The following is a 21675-nucleotide window of genomic DNA, read 5'->3' as shown; positions in this document are numbered from 1 at the left end:
AATTCAAGAATGTGAAGTTTTCCTAAAGGTTCTGCAGCCTCTAGAGGATAAATACAGACGTCTCCGTACCGATCCGCGAGACTCTACTAACCGGCTCATGACTCGCGAAACCAATTAACCTAGGCTCTGATACCAACTTGTCACGACCCAATTCCCGAACCTGGTCGTGATGGCGCCTCTCATGAAGACAAGGCCAGCCATTCAACCCAATTCATCCTTTTAAGACAATTAATTAACACAATTATAGTATAAACATGGTTTAATAATATCCAATAGCGGAAAGTATAGATAAAATACGGAAAATCCAACCCAACTCAGCCCTAACCGAGGTGTCACAAGTCATGAGCTACTACAGAGTTTACTAAAATTCTACAAAGTATGGAATTAGGAACAAAGTCTGAAGATATCATAAATAACAGAAGATAAGGGAGAAAACGGGTCTGCGAACGCCATGCAACTACCTCGATAACTCCGATGAAAACTGAACAGCAGAAAACTCGCTCTATGCCTCAGGAATACCTGTACCTGCACACATGGTGTAGGGAGTAATGTGAGTACTCCGACCCAGTGAGTTATAAATATAAATAATGACTGAAGGTAAGAAAACACGTTAAGGCACACAACATTCTATACAGAAGCAGTGAAATCATTTAAAATAACAATTCAATGAAACATCATGTGAAATTTCTTTTAAACTAGTAAAACAGGTAATTTGGTAGTAAAATGACGAGTAGAAATCTGCCCCTCGGGCTCAATATCAAAACAACAAGTAGAAATCTGCCCCTCGGGCTCAGTATCAAAATAATAACTAGAAATTTGCCCCTCGAGCTCAGTATCAAAATATAAGTAGAAATCTGCCCCTCGGGCTCAGTATCTCAGAATAGTATCAGCCCCTCAGGCTCAGAATAGTATAACGCAACCAGTCAATGAAATAAGAGCACATAATTATTATGGCAGATAACGCAGATAAAGAATAAATGCATGAGTGTAATGCAATGCATATGACGGTACCCTCTAGTACCCACTGCGGCGTGCAGCCCGAGCCATCCATATTTATTTATCGTCGACGGCGCTCACTGGGGGTGTGTACAGACTTCGGAGGGGCTCCTACAGCCCAAGCGCAATATCAAGCCATCTCGTGGCATCAAATCTAGGCCCTCGGCCTCATATCAATCTCAGTATAATCACCCAGGCTCTCAGCCTCAATATCAATGTAATTAACCAGGCTCTCAGCCTCAATATCAATATAATCAACCAGGCTCTCGGCCTCAATATCAATATAACACCGCTGCGGTGCGCAGCCCGATCCATGCTAAGTCCAGAAATCATCATAAGCCCCTTGGGCATTTGAAAAGCAGTAGTTCTCAACCCGAAATATCATTTAGAAATATCATTTAAGTTTTCAAATCTTTAAAGATGGCTGAGTTTGCAAAACAGTATTTAAAACCTTGGACTGAGGTCAAATGATATGCAAAATATGCGAAAGCAGTGATATCAATCCCTGAAGGATTCAAATAATTGGCAAGAAGCCTACAATTGGAAACATGACTGAGGATATAAATTCTTTAACAAAATAAGTGAGGAAAACCAGTCAAAAATCCCCTAAGGGTTCTACAGGTCGGCACAAGGCCCCAAGCATGGCAACAAGCCCAATTCACAATAATAAAGTATACGTCTCAATAAAAAATGTAGTAAAATATCTCTCGGGACGGACCAAATCACAATCCCCAATGGTGCTCTACCCCATGTTCGTTATCCGGCGTGCAAGTCACCTCATTATAGCGTTACGATGTGAAATTCCGGGGTTTCAAACCCTCAGGACATCATTTACATCTATTACTCACCTCTAGCCGGCCAAATACTACTCTGCGATGCCCTTTCCTTTCGTATTGACCTCCTCGCACGTCGAATCTGGCCAAAACCACAACGAATACATCACAATAGGCTAAGAGAATATAACCTAATTGAAAAGAGTCGAAAAATATCAAAAATACGAAATTTGCAAAACCCGAGCCCCGGGCCCACGTCTTAAATCCAAAAAATTTTATATTAAAATGTTCCTTATCTCGCCACGAGTTTATACATACCAAATTCACAAGAATCAGAGTCCATTTGACCCCTCAAATCCCAAATTTAGAATTTCAATCTCAAGCCCTAATTTCTTATAATTTGGCTATGTTTTCATGGATTTCTAGGATGATTCTTCAATAAAACCATGTATTTAACTCATAAAACTTACCTCCAATTGATCTTAGTTGAAACTCCCTTCAATCCCCGTCCAAAAGCTCTCAAAATGACTAAAAATGTTGGAGAAATGGGGTATTTTTCGCGAATGAAATGTAAACATTCTGCCCAGAATTTTTCGGAGTTACTATTCACCCCATGTTACTGTTCACCCGTGTGTACTGTTCACGGGATACTGTTCACGGGATACTGTTACGGTGCTGTTCACAGATACTGTTATGAGGTACTGTTTACGGCACTATTTACGGATACTGTTACGGGGTACTGTTATGGGCACTGTTCATGGCACTATTCACGGATACTGTTACGGAGCACTGTTCATAACTACTATTCACAGTGCTGTAAAAAAATGCAGCAACTTTATTTTTTTCGTGCCTAAATCGATCCGTTAACCCTCCGAAATACACCCGAGGCCCCCGAGACCTCAACTAAAATCACCAACATGTCTTAAAACATTATCCAAACTTGCTCCAATCGTCAAAACACCTCAACTAACGCCAAAATCATCAAATTATATCGAATTCAAGCCTAAGTTCTTTTAAAACTTCTAAAACACACATTCGATCAAAAACCCGACCAAACGATGTCCGAATGACCTGAAATTTTGCACACATATCGCAAATGACACAATGAAGCTACAACAACTCTCGAAATTTCATTCCGATATCCGGATCAAAATCTCACCTATCAACCGGAATTCGCCAAAATACTAACTTCGCCAATTCAAGCCTAATTCAACACCGGACCTCCAAAATTACTTCCGGTCTTGCTCCTAAGTCACAAATCACCTCCCGGAACTAACCGAACCGTCGAAATTCACATATGAGCCGTCTAACTCATAAGTCAACGTCCGGTTGACTTTTCCAACTTAAACCTTCTTAAAAGAGACTAAATGTCTCATTTCTTATCAAAATCGCTCCAAATAAATTCTAATGCACCCAATACCGATAATGAAACATGAGGAACCAGAAAATGGGATGAACGAGACAGTAACTCATGAGACACCGGGTCGGGTCATCACACCATGGAAATTTATGGAACACTTATCCGACACTGTCACACCTCCTTTTTTACCTACACCCCCGGAAGGGTATAAGGGAATGTTTTCCAACTTAAAGTGACAATCGAAACGGGATTTATTTATTATCTAAAATTCAGAGTCGCCACTTGGGAGATTTATGGTATCCCAATTCACCGGTTCCAATCCCGAATCGAGGAAAAGATTGACTTTGTATTGTAATCTTCAAACCAGAAATCCAGACAAGGAATTTTGTTAACCCGGGAGAAGGTGTTAGGCATTCTCGAGTTCTGTGGTTCTAGCACGGTCGCTCAACTGTTATAATTGGCTTATTATCTTATTTTAATACATGTTTTAACCGATGGTTCAATTTTAAACTTTATAACCGCTTTAATTATTTTTAAGGAAGATTGCAACGTCATTTAAAATACATCTTGAATCACGTCACATAAATGCACCCACGGTCCCCGACACATTTTATCCAATGTTGTTGAGATTTAGATTTGGGCCACATAAATGCGCACCCGAATTTAGGAAGGTAAATTATTAAAATAACGCGCCTAAAGCAACTACGCGTTTACAACTTTGCGAGGGCCATAGAAATTTCGCTAAATGGCACGCCTCGAATTCTAATAATCAAAACAAGACCATTTTTGTTTGGCATGACGCATCTCAATTTTTAATAGAATTATTATAATTATCCGACGGCCGTGGGTTATCTAATTTTTGCTTATGGCACACCTCGAAATTAATTTTAAGGGAGGTTTGAACTAATCTTTGAGGGCCATAGACTATGAAATTTATTAAAAGATATGGTATAGCCTAACCACTTCATTTAATGACTCCTTATGTGAATTATCTTGGTAGGAATATAAAGTATGGATCAAAAGTATTTGCTAAATGGCTCAGAGAGTTCAAAATCATTTTTAATCCAAAATCGAGTCTGAATTCATTTTTTCAACCTTAGACCCAAATTTCATTTTTATTCCTTAAGTCCCCAGCAACAACCGATGTCCCAAATAACTTGAGGATCCAACTTTGTATTTCTAACACTACCTATCAACACTTTAAAAAATGAGATCAAATTATATAATACTCATGACTAACAAAAAATGAGACAATATTAATTTCTAAATAAACAAAGATAACAAGATAAAACTAGAAGCAGAATAACATAGCACCACGTCCAACTTAGCCTTTTATATCAAATTCGCTCATTAGATGCTGAGCTTCAAACTAATTTGGAACTCGAGATTAGCAAGGGTCATAGCGAGTGAGTCATAGTAAAGAATCCAGGAGTCAAGCATGTGAGTCAAAGACGTCAAAATTTCATTAAATTCATCAAAAGCTAATTGGCAACAATATTTACAGAAACTTAAGAAAGCAAAAGGGAGGAAAAGAACCTCGATTTCGACTACCTCGACGACAATACAAACCAACTTGGGGGAATTTTGAACCAAGGACCAAAGACTCAGGCAGCAAATCGAAAATCTCGACCGGAAAAACTCCCTGGTAAACTCGAAACTATGCACCGAAGAAGCTAAAAGATAAGCTATTCATGGCTGTTTGTTGAAAGGAACACGAGGATATTTGGTGTTGATCTTTGCTGGAGTTTTAGGTGGTGCTCGATGGACTCCTTTGAGGTGATTTTCGTCTGGGTTTGGGGCTGATTTTTGGTCAAGGGAGATGGGTTTTTCGGCAGTTTTTAAATGCTTGTTTTCTGCAATTTTTCACCTAATTTCGATACTCTTTGAGGATGGATTTTACAGCTGATATGGGGCTGTTTTGAAGCTGGTTTTTGCTGCTATTTCAGAGGTTATTTTCGACTATAAAACAGAGCTATTTTAAAGCTTTTTTTGGTGCATTTTTGGGTGTTTTCAAGGGTGTTACCAGTGGTTTTAGGGATGGAGAAGAAAGTGAAATCTATGGGTCTTTCATTGTTAGCTCTAGAGCTCCTTAATGGAGGTTTGAAGAAGAAGGTCTCTCGATTTTTTCTCTTTGTTTTCCTCAAATCTGTTTCTTCTATCTCCCTTCATTTTTTCTGTCCCAGATCCCTCAGCCCCCTCCTTTTTCTTTAGCTGATAGGTGTTCCTATATATGGAGTCTAGGTTTAGGTTATTATTTTATATATTTTGCCAATTAGTCCCTAGGTCTTTTTGTGTATTAGGTCCTTAGGGTCTTTTTTATTTGTTTTTATTCCAAAGAAGAGTCTAGAAGGGTCCATAGGCTTAATGGACTAATCCGAATTGGGCCAAGAAACGGGCTCTAAAACTCTTAAAATTGTGATCCAACACCTTAATTGACTCGTTTTTAAAATAAGATAAAAATACTACACAATCCAAAGCTAATCCTTATTAATTAAACTAAACATGAAACTATTTTTTGTGTTTTCGAAATTATATAAAGATAAAAATAAGGTACCATTTTTATATATTTTTAAATTTTATGAGAAATACATGAACTAAAATATTTTTTGTGATTTTCATTTTTCTTGTAATAAAATAAAGTAAAAGAGTCAAAATGGGTTGAAATAGCTAAATTAGGCCTAAACTAAATATTTATACGCTAAAATATAAAAAATCTTGGGGAGGGTCAAAAATCACATGTCTACAGACACCCATTCAAAACCCTAGTGGAAAATGGAGTGTCATTCTCACAGTTTTAAATGAGTGCCATCTACTCTCTAAGCCAGTAGAGGTTGCCAATTACCTGAAGCCTCTGGACACAAACAAAGATTGAAGAAAGATAAGTTCTCTTTTTGTCGAGTGTATGATCAACAACAACATGCATTTCTTAGCTCTAGTATCAATTTAATCTTCTTCTTTGCCGTTCCTTTTTATTAGACGTTGTCTTCATACCCTTAACCTTAATTTATAGGCTAACCTCCTTGTCTCTGAGGGTCTGCAAAAGTTGATCTTGGACAAAGAGGAGCTAACTGCTGAATGAAATCAGCTTACCGCCGAACAAAACCAGCTTGTCGATCACCTCCCAGCTTTAGAGGCAAAAATTGCTCGAATGGGTGAGCTAGAAACCCGGTTAGAACAGTCCGAGCAAGATAAAATGTCCATAATCCAAGAGGCCACTTAACTATATGAAGAGCTCAAAGATTTGAAGGCTAGGTGGGCTGAGCTGTAGGATGTTGTAACTGTCGCGGCCGAACGTGAGTCTACTTATATGGAATGAATCAACAACCCGGAAGCAAAATTACGTTCCAAAATCAAGGAGGCTACTATTGACTAGGAGAAGAGAGCCAGGATAGAAGAAAGGTTCAAAAAGGTTATGGAGCAGAACCAGCTTCATGTGAGAACCAATACCGAACTTGATTCCATGATCAACATTATGAGAGCTGAAAATGATCAGCTTCAATCCAAAATCAAAATACTCCGAGCTAAGCTCCAAGATCAAAAGACTCCTTCCTCCTCGAGGTAGACAGTTTACCACGAGGAGGAAGACTTTTAAGGAGGCCAAAGAAGGCCTTGCACATATAGATGATTGCATTGCCAAAGCTCGTGGACTGGAGACAACTGCTCTCGATAACATTCCTTCTCGGCCTATTGCTTCAAGCTCTTCGAACACCAGCTCTGAGTATTTGGGAACTAATGAGGATGCTGAAGAAGAAGAAAATGATAAGAATGAAGGCCCTGGACTGGATGTGGGCCAACCTTCATATGCAAAAGAAGAAGAAAACACTTCCCTTCCTTCGGGTTCTATAGGCAAACATAATTGATGTATATATATTTTTTCTTTTGTAACTATGCCAAAACTTTTTTATTGACTTGGCAGTTTAAGTAATGAAAGAAATCTTTCCCTTAATTATTGTGCAAAAAATATTCCTTTTATTTAACTAATAATGATTGAGAATTCTTATCTCATCCAATAACTTTGATCTAGGGTATTCACATTTCCCATATCTACCCTTTGACTATGAGGGTTTCATAAGAGAGGGACCTTATATTTATGGTGCTCTTAAAGAGGACGTATCTTGTTCATTCATGCACAAGCATTTGAAGTTTTAATTAACTCTCAAATAAAAAAGAAATTAACTTATCGTTTGGACAAGAAATAAAATAAGAACAAAAAAGAACTTTGATTTATTCTTTTTGTTCTCAAACGTACATTGACATGGACATTCATTTGCTTTAATAAGTAAAGTTGCCAATACATGTGGCTAACTTTTACAACTTATTTCTATGGGCTGATCATGCAGTCCCGGCCCTGATAAAATTTTGCCCCCTCTTCTAACAGTCCCTAATTTTTATGACACTTGTAGTGCTCTAATATGCAATAGTTCCCCCAGTATTCGGATGCTAAGTATGAGAATTTGAACACTGGATATCTTGCTATCGCTGATGACCCTTCCTTTGTAGTATGCTTTACATTGTTGCCTCATTAAAAATCTTGCCAGAAAAACCCAATTTGGACAAAAAATGGACGAAGGGAAAAATAGTGCAGCACATACTTTCAGTATCAACAAGGATCTTCAACAGTAATACCATTTGAGGTAAGTCACGTTCCAATTGAGTTGCAATGTAACTCCATCTTATTTTCCAACTGATATGAGCCTTTACCGATTATAGCTTAAATCTAGTAAGGTCCTTCTTACGTTGGTCCCAGCTTCATGGCATTGATCCCTCAGGTATTTTGAGTTAGTTTTCTCAAAAAGAAATCTCTGACTTTGAAATAAAATATCTTTCCATCCTTTGCTTTTGGGCCACCATTCTCACATATGCTAAGTTTTGATGCTCCTTAAGCAAATCCAGCTTAATCAACAGAGCTTCATTATTTGCCTCCTCGTCTGCCCTAAAATACCTTATGACTGGTTCTCCAGTCTCTACTGGGATCAAAACTTTCGTAACGTACACAAGTAAAAATGGTGTTTCATCCATGCTTGACTTCACTGTTGTTCGATATGCCAATAACCCACCTGACAGCTCATCTGGCCGATTAACTTTAGCATCTTCTAATCTATTTTTCAGATTTTGAATTATTACCTTTTTGGTTGACTCTGCTTGTCTGTTAGCAGTTGGATGGTATGAGATGATGTAATCCCTTTAATCTTCAACCCTTCCAAAATCTTTGACTTCAGAACCTATAAATTGTGACCCATTGTCACTAGCAATTTTGTTTGGTACTCCAAACCGACAAATGATGTGATCCCAAATGAAATCAATCACTTCTCACTCTTCGATATTTTTTGTAAGCACCTGCTTCAACCCATTTAGTGAAATAGTCAGTTAGATCCAAAAGAATTTTATCTACCCGGGCCCTTGTGTTAAGGGACCAACTATGTCCATCCCCCATTCATGAATGGCCATGGTGACACCACCGAATGCAAAAGTTCTGCCGGTTGATGCGCTAATTGTGCATGACATAGATATTTATCACATTTTTGTACAAATGCCTTTGCGTCTTGTTCCATCCGGGACCAATAGTAGCCAGCCCTTATTAATTTGAGAACCAACAAATCTGCACCTGAGTGATTTTCACATACTCCTTCGTGAATTTCTCTCAGTTTGTAGTCTCATGTTTTCACTTATTCATATGATTATTTACAGGATTATGAGTAGCTAAACTTTTATCTAGATCTTGATTGAACCTTTTGGAGGATGACTCTCATTATATCTCATATAATTTTGCCATTAATATCTCTCTGTGTTCAACTTCATGCTTAATTTAGTTAATTGAATGACCATCAATTAGCGGTTCTTATTTATTTTCTTTACTTGAGAAAGATTGCATATTTAGGCAGTCGTTGAACACCATTACCCCTGAAGTATATGAGATATCAATACGAAAAGTTTAAAGATGGGATTAGAGATAATGAAACATTGACGTGGTCATAGTGAGCATCAAGAAAAAGACCAACCAGTTGAATTCGAGAGAGTGTGTCTAATAGACTATCGTAGTTACTTGAGAGAGAATTAAGGTAACCATGATCCTTAGAGAAAAACTAGGCAAAAATACAGGGAATATAGTAGGAGGATTCCAACAATTGGGGTAAATCAAGCTCTAGGATTTCTCTTTCTTGTTTACAACACTTACTTTCACTAGTGATATTTTACTGCATTCACATTACCTATTTTTTTAGTATTAAGAGACCAACAACAAGATATTGCAACTTCTGAAGATTTGAATTTGTGTAAGCCGAATAGTGATAGTTAATAAGTTAATTTCCAGAGAGATTTGACTCCGGACTCTTGAAAAAGATTATATTTGCAACGAACACTAGTCCTTTGATTAGGTATAGTTGGGCATGAATAAATTTTAGATTTTTTTCCGCAAAATTAACAGTGTTATTGATCACTACTTGGAGGATTGCTAGAATTCTTAGTTTAGTAAATTTTATTGATTATAAATTCTGAGTGCATTGAAACTTTAACATTGGAAATCTTGTGTGTTCCATATAAATGCCTAGAAACTCCCCAAGAACTAATAAATTGTTTGAAGCATTACCGAAACCTGAGATAGCTTTCAATACATCGTATTGGGAAAACAAGAAACACAAACAACAACAACAAAACCCCGACAAACAAATTGAAATAGAAATGGTTGATATCGACAATAACAATAATAAAACTATCAGGGTGATCCAATCAACAGAGGGGTGACAACTCTTATGGTAGAAGCAATGCTATATGATTGGGCTCAGCCCACCGCTGACAATCTGGCGACCGTAATTGCAGTCCCTCAAATTTAAGCAAAAATATTCCAAATCACAAATAACATGTTGCACCTGCTGCAGACAAGGGACTGTTCTCTAGGTCCTACCTTGACGATCCACATCAATACTTGAAGAACTTCTTATAATTTGTGTCACTCAGAGGCAACCTAATATGAAACCGGAAGCAATTCAACTCTTATTGTTTCCATTCTTAGTGACTAGAGAAGCTTAAACATGGTTAAATCCACTCCCCATCAATTCCATAAGAATTTGAGAGGAATTAGTCAAGCAATTCTTAAACAAGTTCTATCCACCCAACAAGACTGTAAAGCAGACTGATGTGATTTTGCAGTTTTGATAGATATAGATGGAAAGTCCACAGGAAACTTGGGAAAGATTCAAGGGAATGACGGTAAAGTATTCTCACCATAACATTCCGAATCATATGTTAGGACAAAAGGTCTATATGGGCTTAGCTGATAGTCTGAAAGCCAATTTGATGCTACGACTGGTGGAGCATTCTTACTCAAGTCGTCCACGGATTGTAAAATTCTTTTAGACAAGATGGCTCGAAATTCAGGTTGAATAAAGGGAGACATGACACTCACCCCGACTATCCATTCGGTTGCTCTAGACCCCAAAAAACAATGTTGAAAACATTGCTACTCTAATGACCAGATGGGTTGTTGACGAAGAAAGTAGATGATATGGACACAAAGCAGGTTCATATTATTGACACAACAAATGGAGAATTGTGCACCGCATGCGTTAATCAACCATATGTGTGCTCGTGGAGTGACGATAATTACATCCCGAGATTCACTGAAGACATAAACTTTGTGAATTATGGAGGACCAAGGCAAGGTGGACAATGGCGGTGTCAACAAAACCAACAATATAGACCTAGCAAGCCACAATACAATAACAACTCAGTAGGAGCAAGACCATATAGTGTGATGGTGCCTTACCAAAGACAATATGGGTATAATCAATAGCAACAACAATAATTGACTTATCAATAACCGCAACAACAACAAATGGTTAGGCAAGAAGATGGTAATATGGCCGAAATCAAGGGTATGCTGCAACAAATTATTGGGTATGATGGAAGATGCAAGAGAAGATAGATGTACATGACTCTGCCATTAGAGGCATTGAAACTTGACTGGGATAGCTGTATCTAGCACTCAATAATAGGCCGCAAGGAACCCTACCTGCATACACAACCACTAATCAAAAAGATCATAATCCAAATCAATTGATGGCAGTGTTGGAAGAGACCTTGATAGAGGCAAGAAATTGCTCAAACCACATGGGACACAGTGCAACTTACCTCTAGGCTACTCGATATTGATGAACTAAGTGAGTTGACTGAGGTGCTAATTCAACAAGCACAAAGTGATAATGATAAGGGTAAAGAAGTCGAACAACCATAAGAATAAAGTCCAAAAAGGTGACTGAGAAGAAACATACACAAGATAGTGGCAAGAAGCGACCCCCATCACCATTTCCCCAAAGGATGGCAAAGCATAAGAAAGATGATCAATACAAGAAATTCATGAAAATGTTAGAGCAAATCCAACTAAATATTTGATCACGTCCAATTCACACCCTAATTAAGGAAATATGAAACGGTTGTTATAGTAATAAAATCCAACGTGAGTCGAGGTCGAATTCGCAAAGAGTTTAGATTGGGTTTTTAGGTAAACACTTAAGAGAGAAACTCGAAATAACTAAACTTAACTTTCAAATAAAAGTGTGTATCAATTTTGCTAAATTAAACTACTAAGGATTTTTATTAAGATTGCAACCAAGTAATAATTGAAATATTTTTGAGGTTTTATCAAATAGAGAAAATCCTAGGGTTGTAACTTTAACCTATGTGTAAACTTAATGGGTAGAGTAAATTTATTCTTTCTTGGTAGATCAGGGTTGTTATGACTCTCAATACTCAAGTATTCACTCAATACCTCTCGGTTAAAGAGTGATTACGCCCAAATTAGCTCTCTCAAGTCCAAGTGGGTATCAATAAATGCAATTGAATATGAGTCCAAGTTAGATGATCCCTATCTCTAGTTCAAATCCTTTAATTAAACTAATCAATACCTCAATTAGTTCAATTTATTGCTAGTTAAATTTTCTGAGACTAAATTCCTCTTTCTTGAGTAAGAACAACGTCGAATAGGCGTGAATCAATGTTTGCAACCATTAATTCTAACTTTAAAACATAAAAACAAGGGTAAATAACACTAATCTGATCAATGACAACCATAATATTAAACATCCATAAGTTTTACACACTAGGGTTGGATCATAACCCTAGATGAAAGTCTAGCTACTCATGCTAATAGACATAGAAAGATGAAAGAAGAAGAAATTAATGGCATAAAGATAAAATAAAAGGAAAAAGTAATTGATCCTCTCTAATTGTAGTTCAACATTTAGCATATGCTACAATAAAAAGATGCCGTAAAAAGTCATTAAGTCCAATTTATAGGGCTCCCGAAATCTCTAACAAAAATGTCCTTTGGAGGGTTCTGCGACCGCTTTTTTGCTTGTGCGGTCCGCCCTTCATTTGGGTTGATAATATTGTACTTTAAGTAGGAGGAGTTCTGCGGTCGCACTTTAGGTTCTGCGACCACACTTGAATTTTTGTTGGCCATATTTGAGGAGGCTTCAGACTTGTTCATTTGCAAATTCTCTGATCTTTAAAGCTAAAACAAGAAACCTACGTTATAAACCTGTGCAATTAGTAAACAAGGAAAATAAAAAGAATAATAACAAGATAAGTAACAAGAGACATAACAATTATGAATACAAGAGATAGTAAAATAATCAACTAAAAGAAATAAGGATCATGTTTTCCGAATGACAACTAACCTTTCCCAACAACTCAAATCCAATAGAATGAAACGGTAACCACGAAATAACAATAGCTAAGCCCAAAAATTCGCATAATAAAAGGAATGAGTAAAAGATATCATATCAAATAGCACGGAAACATCCGTCATGCACAATCACTCATCCTTACCGCACAAAAATACTCGTCGTGCAATATCTCTCATCCTCACAACACAAAAATACCCCTCGTGCAATATATCTCATCCTCACAGTATGAAAACACCCGTGGTGCATAATCACTCATCCTTCACAACACGAACACATCGATCATGCATAATCACTCATCCTTCACAACACGAAAACATCAGTCATGCATAATGACTCATCCTAACCAAGCATATATAAATCAGTACCAAGAAAGGTAAGGAGTTAAATAAAATTTAAGGAGAGTGATTAATCATAATACTCCACGTGAAAAAATAATCATAAATTACACCGACAAGCGAGCTAATGTCACGACCCAAAATCCTAACTAATGGGATCGTGATGGCGCCTAACACTACTCGCTAGGCAAGCCAACCCTTAGCGATAATAAAGATAATGCAAAACATAAACAACATGATGCTACAAATAAAGGACAAAATTCAAGAGAAATTAGATCAAGTCTAAAACCCACAACCATCACACATCTCCTAGAAACTAGAGTCACTAAGTACATGAATGTCTACAGATTTAACTAAATATAAAGTTTGGAATAACAATACACTGTTCGAATAAAGTAAACAGTAATAAGACTATAAGACGGGAGACTCCAAAGCCTGCAAATGAGAGTTTAGCACTACCTCGGGTCTCCTCCACCATCTAGCTAGTCTGCCCTCTGACTACCACCGGAATCAGCACCAAAATCTACACAAGAAATGCAGAAGTGTAGTATGAGTATAAACGACCCAATGTAATCTGTAAGCATTGAGCCTAACTCCGATGAGGTAGCGACAAGGCTAAGATAAGACATCTACATATAAGCATACGTAGTTAAGTAATGAGAAATAACGAGATGAGGTAACAAGTAAATAGCATGTTAAAGACAAGATAAATAACATTCGATAGATATAACATGCATAAAATTAAGGAGATAAAGAACGAGAAAATAAAGGAAGATACAATTAAAGTAAAACACAACTTATGCTTCCACAAGAAACTCCAAACAAGCCTTCCAAAGATAACCACGAAGCAACATAGCGAAGTACTCAATCTGTATAGTAAAAATAAAGAACACACAACCCCAACAAATGGTGCAACATCACCCTTTGTACTTTCACTCTCATTCTCACAAGCACAATAACAAACACGAAAACACCTTTGATGCATATTCTCTCTTCCTCTCTTGCACGTCAACACCCTTCGTGCATAATCACTCGTCCTCTCAAGCAAGACATCACCTTTCATGCAACTCACTCTTTCTTACCAAGCATAAACATATAAAGTAGTATCAAACAAGGTAAGAAACACAAACAACATCGAGAAGAGTAATTTAACACACTCTCCATATGAGAATTTACCATCACTTTTGTACCAATAGCCAAATAAATATCTCAATAATCTTAATACCCAATATCTCAACAAGCTCAACATTACTAATAACACGATTAAGAACAATCAAGGAGTTTCACAATCTATTTACAGCATGAAAGACATGATACATAGATCAATATGGCGTAGATTAAGCTAGTTCTACCTATATGCTTAACCCATGACAAACACATATACACTCATCACCTTGCATATACGCCGCCCACAACACATAGGGAATATAGCAATTATACATAATTACATCCTAATTCTATCAAATCAAGGTTAACCGAGACACTTGCCTCTTTTCGGCAAAATTCAACAATCCAACACCGCTTTCCCTTTTAGAACAAGCCTTCAAACTATCCAAATATAGCTAATTAATATTCAGATAAGTAAAAACAAGATTTAGAAACTACCCAAGTATTAAAAAGGTTCGATCTTTATAGAAAATTCAACTAAAAGTCAACCTAGGCCCACGTGGTCAATATCCAAAATATGGACCCAATCCCAATTTTTGTACCGACCTGCCTAGTCATTTTGAGCATTTTCATTCAATTAAGTGGTTTGAGGTAGTTATTAGCTTCGCATGGTGTATTATGACTTGCATGTATCATTGGTTTGGTTTTCGAGTGGTTCCGGATTGATTTAAAAGACTGATTCTCATTTTGGAAGCTTTAAGTTGGAAGAGTTGACCAAGTTTGACTTTTGTGTGTTTTATCTCAGATCAGAGTTTTGATAGTTCCATTAGGTTTATATGATTATTTTGTACTTAGATGTATGCCCTAAATTAAATTCGGAGATTGCTAGGTTGATTTGGCTTGTTTTGCCAGAAGTTAGCAATTTGATGGTATAGAATTTTTTTAAGTTTGATCGTAGGATGAAATTATGGCTATCGGATTCAGATTTTAGTTTCAAGGCTTGGAATTGACCCATTTTATCATTTGAAAATTGTATGCAAAATTTGGTGTCATTTTGAGTTGGTTTTATTAAAATGGACGCATGGTTATATTTCTGGCGATTCCTGAGTTCATTGTAATTTTCTATGTGTTTTGGTATCTGATTCATGGTTCTGTGTGTTATTTTGGCATTTGGATCATGCGAACGAGCTTGTATAATGTTTTTGTACTTGTATGGAGTTTTAGTGTGGAGCCTCGAGGGCCCGGGTAAGTTTTGGACGAGTTTCGGAGTGTTTTGGGCTGTTTCAGTTCTGCTGGTTCTTTGCTGGTGCCTAAGATCTCGCAAATGCGAGACACTATTTGCATTTGCGAACCTTGCATTTGCAAGGTGGGAACTGCATTTGTGAGGTCTGGGTAGTGTGGCCTTTTTCGCATTTGCGATAAGGGATCCGTATTTGTAAAGCCTGAGTTGCATTTGTGACAGTGGCCAATTCACATTTGGGTGCTCATTTGTCGCTTTTACGATAGGCCTCGCTTCACATTTGTAAGGCATTTATCCCTTTTGGGACTTCTGGATGTGTTTGGCAGTGTTTTCTTTTGCGAACAATAGGTCTCATTTGCGAACCCAAGGTCGCAAATGCGGCTTCTGCAGCTGGGCATATAATTTGGAATTTCAGGGCTTAGCTTCATTTATCATATTTTGAGCGCTAGACTCGGCGGGAGGCGATTTTGAGGAGAGATTTTCATACCAAACTATTGGGTAAGTGATTTTGATCCATTTTTTATTACATAATGTGATTGTTTATGAAATTTTACATTTAAATCATGAGATTTGAAGATGATTTTGGGGATTTTTTATTACGTTTTGGAAAAAATAAAAATTTGAGATTTGAGAGTCGAATTTGACTAGGATTTGGAAATCAAACAGATATTTGGACTCGTGGGTCTATGGGTATTCAAGATCTATCTTTCGACTCGGGTTTTGATCGGGCAGGCCCGGGGTTGAGTTTTGTTGACTTTTGAAAAATTGTGTTATGATCTAAACTTTAATAGGATTATCTTATCTTGCATTGTTTGATGATATTAAGTCATTTTTGGTTAGATTTGAGCCACACAGAGGTGAATTTTAAAGGAAAAAGCCATTGTTGTTTGTTGATTTGGCCTAATTAAGGTAAGTATCTTGCCTAACTCCGTGTGGGGGAAACTTCCCATTAAGATTTGGTCTAATTGCATAATTTAAATTATATGAAAGACGTGTATATAAGGTGACGAACGTGTACACGGGCTTATATGTGACATTTGACCGTGTTAGATTCTTAGGCCTTTAATATGCCTTTAATTGAACTTGTTGTTGTATGGAACACCTTTCATTGTTTATTTATTTACCGTTTCATCTTGTTTTGTTGAAATTGTGGTACATGTTGCTGTTTACCGTGGGCTATGGTTGTGGTAGTGGTATTGTTGTTTGAAAAATGTTGTGGTATATGGGCACGTGGTGTGCGGTTGATTGTGTATTGTGATTGAGATGTGCATACGACGACATAAGGGTGATGTGTATATTGATGTGCATGTGGCAAGATAAGGGGGTACTTATGCGCTTGGTGCAAGCAAGGAAAAATATTTTATTTTGATGCACACGCGGTGATATAAGGGGGCTAAAGAGCGTGAAGCTATTTCGGAAAAAATATTCTAAATGAGAAGCTCATGCGGGGACATAAGGATGATATGTGATTATGATATGTGACACATCGAAGTGACTCTTGTTGTTATTTTTGTGTTGGAATTCTTTGTGTCTTCTTGTGTGTGTCATGCATTTTACATGATTTGCTACATTATTTTAATGTGTTAATCTGTGCCTCCGTTGTTACATGATGAATTTGTTGTCAAGAAGAATTTACTTACGTGGGGTTATTATCTCATATTTTGTTGAGTTGTTGGTAACATAATAGATTTAAATAAAGGAATTGTTATCATGTTTTGCTTTATTTGATTATTAAAATAACTTATTATATTATTTGATGCTTTACTTTATTTAAACTGTTATTCTGCTTTAATTTAATTGATCCTTAAAAGAAATTTATTATCTCATTTGATGCCTTACTTTATTTAAATTGTTATCCTGCTTTACTTTAATTGATCCTTAAAATAAACTCATATCTCATTTGATGCTTTAACTCATTTAAATAAACTTTCTTTTTGAACATATTATTGGTGCTTGACATGAATACGATATACGTGGTGGCACGAGATCTTTCCGTGCGAAGGTTTTGAGAATGTGGGCACGAGGTGCCGTGTGTATAAGATTCGTAATTTATGGCTTATGATTTGTGATTATGAAGTGGTACCTCGGGGTGATTCTTGTTATAAATTTTGTGTTAGAGGTATTCTTTCTTCTTGGAGGCTAGAGAGACTTACCGTAATTCTTTGTTGATAATTTCATTTTTTTTCTCCCTTGATTTTTATGCTAGAGATACTTGGCTCATTCTATTTCATCGGTCTCTCTTTTTGTCCCTCTTTGGATTTCTTTTTGTTTACATTTCTTTCTTTCTTACTTTATCTTTCATGAATATCATTTCTTTTCTCTCTTTTTAATGCCTTGGTACCACTTTTAGATTATTCAACTTTCCCACAAAATTTAGGCTTTGAGCCATATTCTACGTGTGACTGCTTAGGAGGTTTCGGGTGCCAAGAGGAGATCATGTTCAAAAAGTGAAAGGCTTGTAGTAAGGTTACCAAAATATAAAGGCTAAAGGCACAAAGGTAGTTGACTAGGGATAATGGTCATAGGATGTCAATTGAAAGCTCAAACGGTACAAGGAAAGCCTACAATAGTCTTCCAACCAAGCAAACGCAAAATTTTGCCTTGAAGCACATTCAGGGCAAGGTCTAGACTATTCGCTCAAGAACTTGGATTAGCAACAAAAATTTACCTCACCTCTCATGCAAATAGACCGTAAAAGAAGATAGAGTCTAAGACCCACAATAACCAAAATCGAGTCCAAAATCTCTATTTCTACACAAATACCTAATGACTATCAAAAGACAACTCAAGAGCCTCAAAGTCACTTACTAGAGTTCTTTAAAAAATGATTCACAACAACCTTGTCTCAAACCATAAGCATGCAATTAAGTATGTTAGTACCACATGAACATAAATAACTCATTTTCATAGAAGAACTTGATTTGGGCTTTTATTCATTACTACTTACTACTACTATTACCTAAACATGCAACTGACTATTTTCCCTTAAGAAAGTTGTCATACTATCCATCCTCGAGAAAAGTCACCTGGTTCACACAAGAAATTACTTTTGGAAAGAACCATGACATTAAGAAAACCAAAGGCTTATTATCAACAACAAGTAATAAAAGCATAATATTTACACTACCAAAACAAACAAAATTAAAGATTACTACTACATGTATTAAACTACTAAAAAATAAACAAAATACGTCATTCAATTATTACATCTAGTGTCATCATATGTATCAATTAATAAAATTCTCCACTCTCAAAATAAAGTAAGCATTGTACCTAATGCTCATCAAAACAAAATCAAAGAGCTTAGAGGGCTAAAGAAACTCCCTAAACATCCTCAGTCATCATGGTATCATAGTAGGTCCAGTCCGAGTCGGTTCAGCTAGCTGGTTGGTATCATCATCGACTGGGGAAGCTGCCTAAGATGTGAACATGTCACGCACTGCAGTAGCAGTGTTGGATGTAAGTCAAGGCTCCTCAGCTTGAGTAGTAGGGGCATCTTGAGAAGTCTGAGCTGGGTGAGGAGGAGCGGGGTCAATTAGCATGTCAAATGGTAAGTTGCCTACTTCAGCTATCATAGTCACTTTCGTCCCCAGCAACTTAATTGAGTTCTTACTGGTCTGAGTCTTCCTTATCTTCTTCACCTACTTAGTCAACCTTTCAATCACTGCACCATGCTGAACAAGTGTGTCCATAATCACCTTCTAGTTGTCCAAGACCTTGGTGATCTTCATATCAATGTCAGAAAATTCTGGCTATGTAGATAGCTGCCCCACAACTGTACTAGATAGCTCAAACAACTTTGATGTAACTGTCTGCATCCAGTTGTTGAGACTCACCAGTATCTGAGAAACCTAAAAGGTAGACGGTGTCTAGTAGGCAAAGGCATGGACCGTAGAGCTGGCGTAGGCAATGAAACAAAGGCTTATGGTGGCTCAGCATCTGGCAATAGTAGGAGGCTCAGCTGATGAGGAAGGGATACCAAAGAGATCGGGAGCTTCTACTATAGGCTCATCAGATTGACTAGTAGTAATAGAAGGTTGGCTGCTTTTCTTTAAGTTCCTAGGGTCTTGCAACTTATATAGATCAAAGGGGCCGGTTGGCTTAATTTTCGTATCAAATGGTTTGGACTCCAGTTTGGCATCTGTCAAGTACTCTGTGATGGTGTTGGGGTAGGGGTAGGAAGTGTTACCCTACTGTGCTACCAGAGCGATATTGGTTGACATCAGGGCACTCGCATTGATTAGGATCCTAACCACGATAGAAGCCACAAGCACTGCTCTCTCCAAAGGTAAGTGTTTCATTCTGGCTTGGGTCAAGTATCGTACAAACAAAATATTGCCACCCCTTTGCCTCGAAGCCCAAAGTCTTGCGAAATATTTCCACTCTGGCACCTATATAAGGATAAGTTGGCACAAGTGGAAGAATCTCCGTGAGCCACAGCCGAATCTCTTCATTCTCAGCTAATTTGGGCAGATACTCCTTCGACTCTACATCCTCAAGTCCCAGGTAAGCATTCAAAGTGTGTTGATCAAATTTCACCTTGAGGTTGCACACTTTGGTAACCTTTGTCTTTTTTACAACATGTTTCGTGGTGGCGTAGAACTCCCGAACAAGGTGTTCCTTGTCATCAACCAACTCCTCAATGAACTGCATCCAACCTTTTCTCTTGTAAACTGTACGAGGACTGTCAGATCGTACCTGTCTAGGTCCTTGGTGAGGAATTTCCTTTCATGAGTGATGGACCTTTCTTTTCATTACCTTTTGAAATCCATATAGTCGTTGAAGCTCAAGAAACGTTCTTCCCAGACCACCTTCTTGTTTGTCCTTATTGTGACATCCCTTGCAACCTTTCCCACTTTTCCGTCATCATGGGCATCATCAAAACTAGAGTCTTGTGCAGCAGGATTTGACTCATGACTAGAGCTAGCTATGCCTTAGGAGGAACCCCGAGATGTGGAAGGATCAACTTGGGGCTCAAATTGCCCCTGTGGCTGAGACTACTCCTCATTGCGCTATTCAGACTGAGACAACGAGTTGCCTTCGGAGACTTTCCTAGACGGGGCATAAGAATCAGAATCTGAGATACTTTGACCTCTCCCTCGACTAGTTGTTTGTTTCTTGGTGATTGCTTTTTGGACACTAGGGTGCATGGAACCTCTGCCTCTTCCCTTTCCTTGACTACCCCTTACTTTGGATGTCTCCCCCTTTTCTCTTGATCGTACCATTATCTATTTATGTACAAAGAGAGTTTTCAGTTATTGAGTTGAGGTACAAAATAGTCAACAGTCATATTAGCAGTAGATGAAAGTATAAGAGCAGAGGGGTGTTCATTGCTTAATCATGCAGAAGAAAGGGTGGAAGTGCGGTCTACAAAAATCTAAGTGCAACCGCACTCCTGCACTAATGCCTCAAACCTTCAGAAAGAAGTCTCTGAAGGACAGTACAGACACATATTTGTAGTCGCGGAAATCCAATTGCACACCGCACAATTAAATTGCGGTCCGCACTTTTTCTAATTCATAAAAGTTATATTTTTTCCTATTTTATACTATATGGATCTAGGGCCTTTCAATAATGATCCTTTTAAGCAATTATGGGAGGCAGGTCGGCCATGTAATTTGTCCCTCAAGCTGAACGAACTTGACCTGCTCCTTTAGTTTAGGGCTATACAGTTTACTTGCTTCTCACTAACGGCAGAATCACGAGCTTCATCACTCGACCCCTAAGGAGATTTTTATATCTTTCTCGCATCCGCTTTCAGATTTGACATGACATTAGAGCTCAGATACTTAGTCACGAGTTCGAGCCTTAGTAGAAGTACTCAAGTCCCAGAGAAGTTCTCTAATGGACAGTTCAGACCTTTCTTTGCGATTGAAAAATTTCAAGTGCAATCCGCACTATTAAATTGCAGCAGCAGAACTTTGTTTAATAACAAGCTTATAAAACCAGCAATTGTGGATCGCAAAATTTCAAATGCGATGCGCACATTCAAGAACGGTGAAGGACTAAGGCCAGTTTCTACATAGGTTATGCAATTATGTGTTCAATCCAACTAGGTAACATGATAAAGGCATGATAGCAACAAATCTAACCCAATCTAAGCATGATTCATAAATACCAATTCTTAAATTACCCCACATGGACACATATAAGGGATGTAATCATAGATGACCTAAAATAT

At 37.6% G+C, this 21675-nt stretch overlaps 1 long non-coding RNA gene across 1 annotated transcript; it reads right to left on the bottom strand.

Annotated features, from left to right (window-relative positions):
- Nucleotides 1–217: 217 nt before the first annotated feature.
- On the bottom strand, nt 218–5352 carry LOC142166359 (uncharacterized). The gene is made up of 3 exons (XR_012696732.1): nt 4666–5352; nt 1845–1911; nt 218–525 (listed from the first exon to the last, which is right to left on the bottom strand). It is a non-coding gene; the product is annotated as an uncharacterized LOC142166359 (long non-coding RNA).
- Nucleotides 5353–21675: the final 16323 nt, after the last annotated feature.

The sequence above is a fragment of the Nicotiana tabacum genome, chromosome 11 (assembly GCF_000715075.1).
Source record: "Nicotiana tabacum cultivar K326 chromosome 11, ASM71507v2, whole genome shotgun sequence".
Lineage (NCBI taxonomy): Eukaryota > Viridiplantae > Streptophyta > Magnoliopsida > Solanales > Solanaceae > Nicotiana > Nicotiana tabacum.
Note: the sequence above shows the minus strand (reverse complement) of the source record. Positions and strands in the feature narration are given on the sequence as shown.